The sequence below is a fragment of the Thunnus thynnus genome, chromosome 23, assembly GCF_963924715.1.
Source record: "Thunnus thynnus chromosome 23, fThuThy2.1, whole genome shotgun sequence".
In the NCBI taxonomy this organism is placed as follows: Eukaryota; Metazoa; Chordata; class Actinopteri; order Scombriformes; family Scombridae; genus Thunnus; species Thunnus thynnus.
In genome coordinates this window covers 13,997,096-14,010,364 of record NC_089539.1, presented here as the reverse complement: position 1 = coordinate 14,010,364, position 13,269 = coordinate 13,997,096, and the positions used below count along the sequence as shown (strand labels likewise).

The window sequence follows — 13,269 nt, the reverse complement described above, 5'->3', positions numbered from 1 at the left end:
GTGTTGCTGAGGCGCTCTGTCCTACCGTATCACAGTCTACTATCTCTTAAGTTCTTTTCATGCAGGGGATCATGTGAGATAACTGCATTGAATTTTCATGATCGTATGGTTCTCGTGGGAGAATGTTTGTAGACGTTCCAGGCCGAAGATACGGTGATGAAATCAGATGTTCACAGTAATGTGGAAAATAGAAAAACTGAATCTCTACATTAGAATGTGCATGTGATTGGCAGCGAATAATACAGTGTATTTAACTTCCTGTATTGTTTCACCTTTACTTTATTACTTGTCTTTTGGCACATCAGTAAACATAACATTTATTTTTAAAGCTCAGGCCTTCAACACTTTCCCTGAAATTAGCAACTCTTGTGATATCTCCAGTAGTTTCCCATGTTGCTTCAGTGTTCCAGGAAGGTGGTCACTGGTCACATTGACTTGATCTTCACCCGACACCTCATCGACTCTCTCTTTCCTCTCACTCCCTGTCTTTACCTCCCTCTCTCCTTCCTTCTTTTATCTCCTCTCTCTGTCTCTCTGCACTTTAAAGCCATAGACGTAAGTAGCGTGTTAATGCAATAACCATGTACCGCTGTCCAGCTCTTCATATGATTGATTACATACACAGACACCCGCACACACACACACACACACACACACACATACTGTAACTCAGTGTAAATTTTAATGTAATTTTAATAGATGGGTTTGCATTATAAGTGCAGCTATGAGGAGTCCAGCAGTCTGATGATTCCACGTATTTTCTGCTGTTTTATATCCTCACTGAGAGCAACGAGGTCTTATTTAGTGGAACGATGCTTTGACCTAAAATAGAAGCCAGAAAGACAATGTCCGTGCTGGCATGTCCTGCATGTTTAAACATGCTATGGGACTATCTTTTACTGTGGCATCATGGGAAAAAGAGGGCATGTGCTGTGACTAAGTTTTCCTGCGCTCCGTCCTCAGTGATTTCTACCAACATTGCATCTCTTTGTTTCTTTGAGAGAGAGAGAGAGGCAGGGAGAGTGTGTGTGTGTGTGTTCAGCAGCATGTCCATTCACAGCCCAGGTGAGCAAGTTATTGACCGTTTTATCGCCGTAGTAACAACCCGTGTGATTATTACAGGCATCAGCGCTTCAGAATGCGTGGCGGTGTTTTCATATGTGAATTTGCATGTGTGCGTGCGCACGTGTGCAAGCACTCCGTGATTGATTTATTGACGTCAAGATGTGTCCAGTGTTCGTTTTAAGAAAATAAAGGCCTACCCTGATGAATATTTATATTACTGGCACACACATAAACACACATAAACAGATGTAACTTTACTGTATGTGTATATTCACACAAACACAATAAGACATGCACAGACCACCCTACTCACAGGCATAATTAGATTTAACAGTCTCCAGTGGCCAGTTGAATCTGTGCTATCATTTAACTTCACCGGCATACAGTTTGTGTGTGTGTGTATGAGTCCATTGTGGTTAACATCAGTATTAGGCTCCAGTCACCGCTGTTGTTCCAACTTGTATTCTGAGCTGCGGTGTGACCGTGTGTTTCCATACACAGCTCATACCTACTGTGCAGAGACCAGATATTTACTCCGCTGGTCGTCTCTGGTGTTTCTGTAGCAGATATACAGACTGCATTGTTTAGTCATGTGACAAAATACCTATGACTAGCACATTCAGTATGCAACTGCAAATTGTTTATTAGACTGTTTCCATGTGATGTTAGGTTGTTCAATTCCTCTACATGGAAGTTGTGTATCTGCAGGGATATTTAACCTCAGTTTTGCTTTTCTTGTGTCAGGTGTTCTGGCTGGTTTTTCATGCAATCACACTGAAGCCAAACTTAAATTTCCACAATTATATCGTCAACTTGCCATGTGACTAAATGATAGAATGAATAGATTAGATAGCTTTGACTCCTGTGTGTCTGTACCAGGGTAGATTCACTCTTTTCAGAAGGCATTTTTGCACTCTTGATGTTCTCATACACTAAGGGTATTTTGGTGCCTTTTGTGGCCAATTTTATTGACCTATGAAATATATCACATAATGGGGGATAAACAGCTAAATAAACAGTTTTTCACTCCATTTAAAATAGTAAAATCTCTGGCAGCAGCCTGTTACAGAGGAACTTGGTGCTCTTTTCCCCTCTGTCCACAAGCAGTATTTCTAGACGATAACCAGCAGATTTTTTTAAAGATATTACTTATTTACAATTGATACAGTGGTCAAAGCAATGGTTTTTTTCATTTTCATGCTCAGTCTTACCAACACTACCATATTCCACCTCTATACTGGTTGTTTTCTGTTTTTTTAAAAAAGGCAGCCTCAGTTTCCTCACCAAGAACACGCTGAAAATTCTTCTTTTAAAGGCTCCCATGAATCGTCTGCAGGCGCTCATGAAGGATTGTCCCATTCATGTGTGATTATTTGACAACTTACTGAAAAAAGACAGCACTTTCAACTCTGCCTTTGCATAATACATGACATTTTTCAGGTACTAGAAAGATATTCCTTTCACATATTTGGGATATTGCATATTTTTGTCACTATTTCCCCCTACGTGAGAAGTTTCTATGTTTCAGGTAGCTGCTAGTTGTCTCGCTTTGACTTATGTACATGACGTGATTGCTCATATTTTTCACAAGACATTAGGGTTTGGTCAGCAAATACGTCATTTGTTTCAGGCTTTCTCCCACATGTAAAACATGAGATGTTTAAGGTGGCTGCGTCCTGTGTGTCCATATATCTCCGTGTAATGCACATGAAACTGTCTGTGCGCACACAGGCCGCCGTAACTCTTTGGGGTTTGATGTCTGATTTGTTGCCCAGTTTTACATTGGTGTAAGGTTTAATGTTACTGTAAGACATGATATACGATACTGCATGTTTCAGAGGTTTCTGGGACAGACATAGAATATATTAACACACACACACACACACACACTCCCATACAGAAACATACCAACTACAGCTGGAAGAACGCACACACTGACATTCTGTCTCGCTTTCCCGCCTTCTCTTGTTTCCTCCTTTTCCTTCAGTTGGTGGTTCACACACACACACACACACACACACACACACACACACATATATATATCAGACCACGGTCACTTAGGACATTACATAGATTTACATTCATTTCTTGGAGACTTACCCTAACCCTAATCACCTTTTTCTCAATTGCGGACACGGCTTTTGTCCCCAATTGGACAAGCCGTCCCCAGTTAAGTGGTCCTAAGTATGAGCTTTGTCCCCAAAAGTAGCCTATGACAGACAACACACACATACACACTGCAGCATAGTGTGTGCAAGTGTCTATCTATCTTTGTGCTGTAGTTTTCACCAGCTGGTTGCATATGTCCTCTCTGCTCCAGTCCCTGATGTGTATTGTTAGTTTGCGCGCGCGTGCGTGTGTGTGTGTGTGTGTGTCCAAGAACATGTCAAGAACATATGATAATATAGGAAGAAAGGATCAACATACATTTTAATATGCACATACATAAAACCAGATGCGCACACCCACAAGCAAGTAAAGACACTTTATACACATGCATGGGTACACACAGATGCACCCTAATCCAGAGACAGAAAATACACAAACAGAACTACACACACACACTGATAAATCATCTGCTGTGACCTTCACACATGCATGCACACGCTCGTAAAACACACACATGGACATATTTTCTTTCTGATATACATTAAATACGCACAATACGTCTGCATGTGTGTTGTCATGTTTGGAGTGTGCAGGTGTGTGTGTGTCTGTTATGGCCAGGTGGAGGAATTTGCTGACAGTGTGTGTGTGTAACAGCAGGGTATCAGGTCTAAAATCTCAATCTGGATGAATTAAAGCCTATTTTACTCTCCACTGTTCTGCTTTACTGACATTCAACACATATCTCTACTTCATCTAATGCTCTCTCTCCCTCTCTCTCTCTTCTTTCCGTTTGCCAGTTTAACACACATGCATGTCTTTTTGGTACAGGACTATGGAATTGATGAAATTGATGGAAGGTGTATGGATGCTGAGGGAATGATTAATGTAAGATGAAGATTTTGTTTGGCGTTTGGAGTATTTTTAAAGCAAAGAGAGGGAAGAGGAGGCTTCTAATGCTTATTTTTTAGGTTTTAGTCTAGTAAATTTTATTGAGGCAAATCACAAACTTGCTCAGAGGGCGTTACAGTCTGTACAGCATATGACACCCTCTATTCTTCATACCTCACTTCACATGAGGAAAATCTCCCAACTAAAAAACCCTCCAAAGGGAGGTTGTAATAAAAGTATAATTTCCGCTATTTTCAATCTTTTCCTAATTTTTTGGTTTTTACCATGCTTAAAAAATCATCACTTACCTCACTGAATATGATTAAAATGCTTCCTTTCAATATAATAACACCCATACTGCAATTACACAACTTTAACAGTTGGAAACTCGTGGTTTATTGAAAATATTGCTGCTGACAGTGATTTGCAGCAGTTTTCTAATACGGCAAAATTACAGCAATGCAAGAAAATAACAGAGAAGTAATCACTGCCTTCAGGGCAAGAGCTGAACTTGGTTTTGTTGAGGTTTATCAAAGGTTATGCTTCAATCAGTTCATATCAAAGAATATGATTAATGGCTAGAGGTTTGACTTTTTATGCAGAAATATTGGAGGGATTTTCCAAAAGAAGTAGTCGTGATAAATCGTTGCAATCACAAGATTACGTCATCCTGGAAGGACCGTAAGCACTTTTTAGCACTGTATTTACATATATATCATGTGAAAAAGAAGAACGTGGTTTCTTTGCGTCAGTACAAAAGTGTTCTTCATGTGTTTTACTCATTAGAAAACCCCACATCCAAAATAATTTGTGCATGAGGTACAGCGAAATATTTCTTGATTTCAAAATAGTCAATTGAATCATGTGAATATTGCTAACAGTTTGGATTTGACAAAGAGCAGGCTGCGAAAGTAGAGGGCCTAAAAAAGTGAACGAGGGAGGGAGGAAGTAAGAGGAGAGTAGATGGGCAGGAGAGGAGAGGAGAGGAGAGGAGAAAACACAAAACAAGAAGGGTAAAAGAGTGCAGAGAGGACAAACCAAGGAGAAAAGAGGAGGGAAAAGAGAGTTAAGAGGTTAGGGCAAGAGTTATACAGTAAATCTCTTTCTTTGCGGGTGGGGTGGGGGACAGTAGGAGGATAATAAAATGAAAGAAAAGAGGCAGAAATGTTTTTGGCAAAGAGAAAATGAGGGAAAGAGAAAAGGAGAAGAGGAGAAAGACAGCTGTCCAACAACAACTTGGTTCAGCCAACAGAACTGCATGATATCCCGAAGAAATTATATTACCTCCATCTCCGTCTCCCTCGCTCCTTACATTCATCCATCAATCTTTCAGGCTACAGTATAGAATATATTGAATGTATAACCACGTATGTGATGTCCTCCTCCTCTGCATTCATGCAACATCTTTTTTTTTCACCTTATGCACAAAATTGTAGCCAGATTTATTGTTCATTATTTTTTGCCATAAAAGACTTTTTATGAGCATTAAAATCAGAATTAATTTGCAGCAGCAAATGTTCTGAAACATAAAACAGCAAGATACCGATTTCTGTTTATTTGCAAGGTTGTTATGGAAATTGTAATATTAGGGATGCTTAAATCCATTTATCATAAAAGAAAACATTCAGGCGTCACAATAAAAAGACCTTGCTGTAGAAAAATAAGGGCGGCGATGCACTTGTCTTTTTTTTTTTTTCTGGCAATGCAAGTGGTCAAGGCCTCCCACATCTTGCAACAAAATGTGTCACGTTAGTTTTGTTTGCTCTAGCAGGGAACTAAAACATGATATTTTAGTTGTTTTCTCTGTGTGGGAGGCTGCCTCAGGCTGTGACTAACTAGAGATAATCACATACTGGGTAGTGATTCACAGGAATTTATTTTGTAAAATTAAGCAATGCCAAAATCTATTTGGATATACTGTAACGTGATCTTCCATATGTCTGTAAGAATCAAGTTCAACATATCAGAATTAGGGATGTCCCCCAAAACCCCGTTCTGAATTGGAACCTGTTCCAAAATTTTTAAGAAGACTTATGGTCGTGCTTCGGCCTTTCCTCTCTGTCCTCTCCTTTGCTGTTTGTGTCAGTGTTTGACCGAGGGTGGGGCTCAATTCGTCCTCCTCCACAGACACACACACGCACTAACATACACACACACACACACAGAGTGGACAGCAGAGCAGAGAGGCCGCGGTGGAGACAGTGACGGTGAAGTGAAAGACAACATTTTATTGGAGTTAACGTCAACTGCGTTTGTTACTATAAGTGCAGTAAAACCTTTGCAAGTAAAAAGCAAATAAGAGTAATATATCAAACCACCTGTTCAACAAGCATAAACATGTAGAAAAGTGATATTTTCAACCATTTTGCCCACAGTCTCTATCCACTGCCGTGACACAACCACAGCGCGCTTGTTAGGCTAATAGCTAAGTGTTACAAACTAGCTAAAACAAAAGCTGTCTGCATGTAGCCTAACTGTTTAGCTTCGTTTGCAACATATATTCAAATCTGGCAAATACTTTTAAACTTAGCTACTGGCTGAGACGGCGGCCCCCTCTTCAAACCAGCCCCTCCGGTACCTGCAGGCAAGTGAATCACATCAGCAGCAGAGGGAGGGAGACAGAAGACAGGAGGAATGACTGATAGTGACTGATGTCTGTGTTCTTCATTCTTTCTTAACTTCATTCAGTATTTTCATGTCAGGAATATTATTTATTTTATTGACATGTTAGATTTGTTTCCGGTGAGATATTATTAAGTGTATGTAGTGACTTTTTGTGGTAAACATTACGGTTGCTGCTCTAGAAACAGTATTTAGTTATATTTAAAATATAAATCTGTTCTAATCCTGTTCTGAATTCATTATTTTTTTAATTCTTTAGTAATGAAAAAGAATGGATAAGAGTATTGATAAAGAACTGGACAGATAAGGAGTATCAATAAGAGTAGTAGTATCAATCAATCATACTCATCTTCTAATCAGAATGAAGCTTTTAATGGTTTGAGGGACCTTTAATCCGATTTGCTGCAGTGTAAAAATACACACTGCGTCTCCTAAAATTTGAGTAATCCATCTACAGAAAGTCTGTTCATTCACAAACACTTGCGCTACATGTACAATTAGACTATATAGAAAGTATGCAGACACACCAACTTGCTGCACTGTCTTCAGCCTACTGCAGCGAGACCCTTGGCTGATGCCTCAAGGTGAACACTATAAATTCAATTTATTTCTCCTTTGGTGCTCTCTTCTCCGTTTTATCTCCCTCCCAACCTCCCTTCTAACCCTCAACCTTTCCCTGTACCCCTTCCGCCATCCCTCCCTTCATTCCTGCCGTCCCTCCTTTACTGGCTCCGGCATTCCTTCCCTCCATCCCTCCCGTCCTTTTTCATGTCTCATTCCTGCTTCCCTTCCATCCTTTCTTCCTTCCTTCCTTCCATTTCTCCTCTTTCTAAGCGTACATCTGTCTGGAAACGTCATTATCACCTGATTTCTGTCTATCTGGATGTGTTTCTCCTTATCTGTCCTCCTTTGTCTTCACTGTTGTCACTACACACTGAAACTAATCAATAGTGTGTGCGTCTGTGTGCGTGTGTTTGTGTGTGTGTGTGTAGTCAAAGATCCTATTTTCAACGGCTCTGTCAATGGAACGACAGCTCTGCTCTTCACTGCCGTAACTAACAACATGACTGCATGTGTTAAAGACACACACACATACACACACACACGGAAGTTATCCCATCACTAACAATGGGAATACATGTTGCCTTCAGATATAAGACACACACACACACACACACACACACACACACACACACAGCGTCACTTGCAAAACCAGATGAGACAGCATGACTGCTTAGAAGCTTTCACTCCCAGAGGAATGCTTGGAGATGTATACCCACACACACACACACACACACACACACACGCACATGCATAAAAATACATCCTCCCACACAAATGCATGTACACATGCTTATGGCAGCACACCAAACACAGAGACAAGTGCTTTGATCCCCTCAGACAGCAATGAGATTAATCCACAGTGTGCCAAAGCAAGTCTGTGTGCGTCTGTGTATTTGTTGTGTGTTATGTGTGTATGACAGATATGTTGAGAGCTTAGTATGGCAAAAAGGGGCATGCGGTTTGACACTTAGTCGTACAAGCTCAAATCAGGGCGCCTCGCTCTCTCGTCTCCCTTTTTTCTCGCAATTTTTCTTGCACTCTCTGTACTTGCGTTTCTTGCCCTCTTCTCTCTGTCTCCTGCTCTCTTCCTCTGCCCTTTTTTGAGTTTTTTTTTTTTTTTCTTTTCCCTTGTGAGAAACTGAGGGAGAGATTGGAATCAGGGAAAATAGAAGCAATAAAAGATGTGCGGCAGTTAGAAGTCGTATTTAAATAACAGGGTTTTCTGAAACTCTCTGAAACCTTCAACCCAGTGATCTTCAGCTGTATATACAGCCGAGAAAAAGGAAAAGGCCTACTCTCTCTTTTTGTATTGTCATGCATATTGTTGTTGCCTTATTTCGTGTGTAATCTAAATATGTATCACAGGTCTTTTGCAACAGTTAAGCGCACTGATTTGAGTTGAATTCATTAAAAGGGGGTTTTGGAAACAAGCACATAAGGAAGAGAACAGAGCAAAATGTTCCCGAAAGATGGAAGGAAACCAAAATCAAAAAGGAACAAGTGGAGAGAAAGAGCAGATAAAGGAAAAAAGGATGCGGCAAAACCTAAATTCGCCTGTTTTCCTCAACTGATTACAGGTTGTGCGTGCCAGGCCATCACACAGATCATTAAACAGCAATTAAAGAGGAAGATGGAGCATTGAAGAGGGAAAACATATCAAAAAGTAGCAAACAAAACATGCATTTTTTTTTTCAAAGCCTCTGATTGTACGTTGTGAGTGCCAGACGATTACATTTCTATTCTGGAAATAATAAAACTGAAGTAGACAGACAGGCAGAGGAGAAGAGTGAAAAGCTGGAATTAGCGTACTTTATGCATCCATATATAAGAATCCTTACTTCTGATAGGCTTGTTACAACACGTACTGAAGAAAGGGAGAGAGAGAGAGCAAGACATCAGGTGGCGAAAGATATATTAAAGATTTAAAACCTGACAGCTGTGACATCAACAGTATAATCACTGTTATAAATTAATGCTCGATTACAATGTAAAGATCTCATTTCAAGACTTTATCCTCCTTAATGGGAAAGTTGGCTTTCTGTGAGGTATTCAAGTCATTGGAAGCGCACAGCCAACAAAGAAACTGAGCACATAAACCCACAAGAGACGTGATTCTGTATGCAAATATAAACAATAGATTATGTTCCAGCTGAAATCTGATTATGAAGTTAATCACTGGATTTTTATTTCGCACTTAAAATGTCAACTAACTGTCAAAGATACTGAAAATCTTTTCCACTTTTAAGTCTTACTTTTGTAAATGTAAGAACTTGCAGAAGTGGAAATGTGAATATGGCTCAGTTTTAACAACTACGAATCATCCATTCTTTTACCGTACTTTTGACCTTTTTGAGTTCCTAACTTACACACAGCCATTTATTTGGACTTATTTCTGCACAATATGACAAATAATTAGCAGATTCTTGAAACCTGTGGGTTGATTTGTGGCTGCATTTGTTCTTGTTATAGGATTACATCATCCTTCGTAATGCAGTAAAGAGTGCAGATTGATTTGAAAAGTCTGCAGTCCCTATTAATTTTAATGTAATTTGACAAAATATATATGGACATTTATTCATTCTTGTTCACTCTTATTGACATATTTCAGTCTCCAGAATCTGCTAATTGAATGGAAGCCGATGGCGGCCTGAAAGGTCAATGAAAACATTTAAAATGATCAGCAGTATATTTGTCATAAATGGCCAAAAAACAGCAAAATCGCTACTACGATTAGTAGTTTTTTAACAGATACTGACTCACATAATACACACGTCCATTTTAGCTGAAACTGAGATTTACTCGACTGTGCTTGAAGAGGGTGTAAAGTTCTAAAGCATTTTAAAGACATTTGATTTGATATCATTTGTCAATCTCACGTTGTCAAATAAAGCTTTTCTTTTTTTTTTAATAATATTTAATAAATATTTAGGAGTCACAGGTGTCCGTTAGTGTGGTAAATGTTACAGGAGTCAGTTTGTGCTGCCAGATTGTAAGCAGATGTCTCGGGCTTTCTCAGCGTAGAAATGGATTTACTGTACAGAGCGACAGTGAAGACAAAGCTGCATCTTTAGTCACACTTCTGTATGTGTGTGTGTGTGTTTGTGTGTGTGGTCCCACGGAAAGAACGAACTCCCGCAGACCATGGATAATGCATTTTTACACCTTTCTTATTAGTCACAGTGTGTGTTTTTAAATGTGTGTGTGTGAGAAAGAGGGAGAGAGAGTGTTTTTTAAGAGAAAAAATGGAGCGAGAAAAAGGGGAAATATGTCAAGAACAGATCCTCATTCTGTCATGCGGTAGTCCCACCTGCCCTCCTCTCTGCCTCCCTCTCTCTCTCTCTCTCTCTTCCTCTCTCACTGCTTTTGTCTCTCTACCTCCCTTTCCTGCTACTCCTTCCCTTCCTCTCTCCATCCCTTCACGTCTCTTTGATTTGTTTTCCCTCCAAATCCTCCAGTTATTTTATTCCCTTCCCTGTCAATGCTGTTTCTTTCTGCACTATGTGTGTGTGTGTGTGTGTGTGTGATTGTGTGTAAGCCTTCTCGCTGTCTTTCTTTAAGCCTCTCTGATGTACAACAGCTCCTTGAGGGGAGCTTTTCTCTCTCTCTCTCTCTCAAACACACACACACACACACTCTCTTATCCTATGCACCAGCTTTATTTCCCTAACTCTCCCTTTCTCCCACTTTTCCCAATTCTGTCTGATGGTCTCTCGCTCCTTCGTCTCTCTCCGTACTAAATCATTCATGTCCAGTGTCTCTGACCCACTTCCACTATAGTTTAGGATACACACACACACTTTCAAAAAGATCTTGCCAGCAACCCCACTGTTCTCAGTGCGTTACTATACGACAGGCTACTTTAATCTGAGCAGCTTCAGTCAAAGATACAACAACATTTCTACCAAATCAGGACCTGCTAATCAGCTGTTTTGTAGTTTTGTCTGTTTATTACCGTCTTAACATACAAGTAAACTCCCCAGAACAGTAAACACATTTTGTTTTTGTGGTGGTAAATAAAAGCTGAAAGGGCATTCTTAACTATAATTCCAGATAACCATTTATCATTATGCCACATTTTGAACGCACTAGTATCCCTTTGATGTTTTCGGTTTAATGTGGCCCTCGAGAGCAATTTCAAAGTTCTGAATGGACGTAACAACCGCGGTAGGTGTCGATCATTTTTGCTAATAACTGCTGTTATAATCTAGTGAAGTGAAACTTAGCGTTGGCGCTTTAGCAGCACAGAGAGAGAGCAACAGTAAATGGTTTTTCTATAAACCAAAGCTTTATTGACTGTCTCCGCTTTGATGCTGCACACATGGCAGTCCAGCACGAACAAATGTTTCATAAAACCTGCTCTGATGTGTGTATTCGATGCTCTGCGTTTTCTCTTCCAGGGCTATAAAACCAGTGTGTGTATGTGTGCTTGTGTGTGAACAAAAGTGGAGTAAAGCCTTACTTTAAAGGTATTATCAACTCCATGTCAGATAGATATATGTTGTATATATTCCAATGTATAGATGTGTGTTATACAAAGAGAGGCCTCCAGCTTTATTCTTCTCACTCTGTTTCTTTACTTTTTACCGTCTTGCTCCTCAGTATTTGAAGCTGTGAGGCATAGTCGCAGATGAGAATAAGGGGCCCAGTGCTCACTGGTTGTCTGCCCCAGGACAGAAGCTGTCAGCTGGGAGAGAAATACTACTCTGCAGGGCAGCTCTACAATGGAGACAGAGAAACTTGTGTGTGTGTGTGTGTGTGTGTGAGAGAGAGAGAGTCAAAAACAAAGACAGAGATAGACAGATGGAGGATTTATAAATTGATTTAATTTTAATCCTCATGCAGAAGTAGATTATGCACAGTCATGTACACCAGAACCAATCATAGATGTGTGTGTGTGTGACGTGTGTGTGTGTGTGTGTGTGTGTGTGTGTGTGTGTGTGTGTGCGCGCCTGTGTGTGTGGTCTCTCGACTGTAAGCCACCTGATTATCAAGGAAAAACTGTCAGAAAGAATCAGAACGAGAGGGTTCAGGGACAAAGAGTGAAAATAAAAGATATAAAGTGAGTAGCAAAAGAGGTTTTCAGTTCCTCCTTTTCCTCCCTCTTTCACAGATTTCTTCAATCCATGTCTCCATGCTACTTCTGTGTGTGTGTGTGTGTGTGTGTGTGTGTGTGTGTGTGTGTGTGTGTGTGTGTGTGTGTGTGTGTGTGTGTGTGTGTGTGTGCGCCTCCAGGCAGCATTAGCTACCACTAAGAGCCAGCTGTGCCCTCCTGTATCTCATTCTCCTCATCTCTCCTCCGCTCTCTTTTCTCTTTAAAACCACACTTTTTCTTCCATTGCAGTTTGAATGAAGGTGATTATTTCTCTCCTCTTTATTCTTTCTGATATACAAAACAGTACTGTTCAGTAAATCTTTAACAAGATTAAAGAATACGAGTTTACTGTATACCTGTTATGTCCGTGCAACGCCGATGTGAATTTCAAATGTGGAGTTGTAGAAAATATCTGCCTCCCTGCTGGAATTTGATACTTCAAAGTTTTGTGTTTCTTACATAGTAAAATAAATTGTGATTTAGCTGTAGTGCATTTACCTCAAGCTTAGTCACTCATCTCCCGGTGCTTCTGGACACATCCTCAGTTGTGCTCTTACAAACTCATCAGATTTATCATCAGGTGTTTTGGGTCCTTTTTCGCTGTCATTTTCCTCCCCCCGGGCTATCCAGCTGAGGCTGATCTGACCTCAGCTTGCATCCAGGTGGCCACATCTCCAATTCCTCACAGCTGTCCTCTTTTAAGCCACATCCATCTTGAGGTTTTTTCTGCCTCTTGAACGCCTCTTCAGGGGTGAGCAATCGCCACCTCATACTTATAAAGTTTTCTGTCAAAGGTTACATTTAAGCGATCAACCTGCGGGACTTTGAGCTCCAGACGGATGATTTACAGTATTTGTCAGTCTCAGATTCGAGGACTGTGTCTGGTGTTAAAGTGATGTGATTGGAGATTTTTTTTTTGTCTTCTCAGG

General features: G+C 40.3%; 1 protein-coding gene across 6 annotated transcripts in view; it reads left to right on the top strand.

Moving 5' to 3' along the window:
• LOC137175527 (ELKS/Rab6-interacting/CAST family member 1-like) overlaps nucleotides 1-13,269 on the top strand; it is a 138,714-nt gene that overhangs the window by 80,443 nt on the left and 45,002 nt on the right. The window lies entirely within an intron of this gene.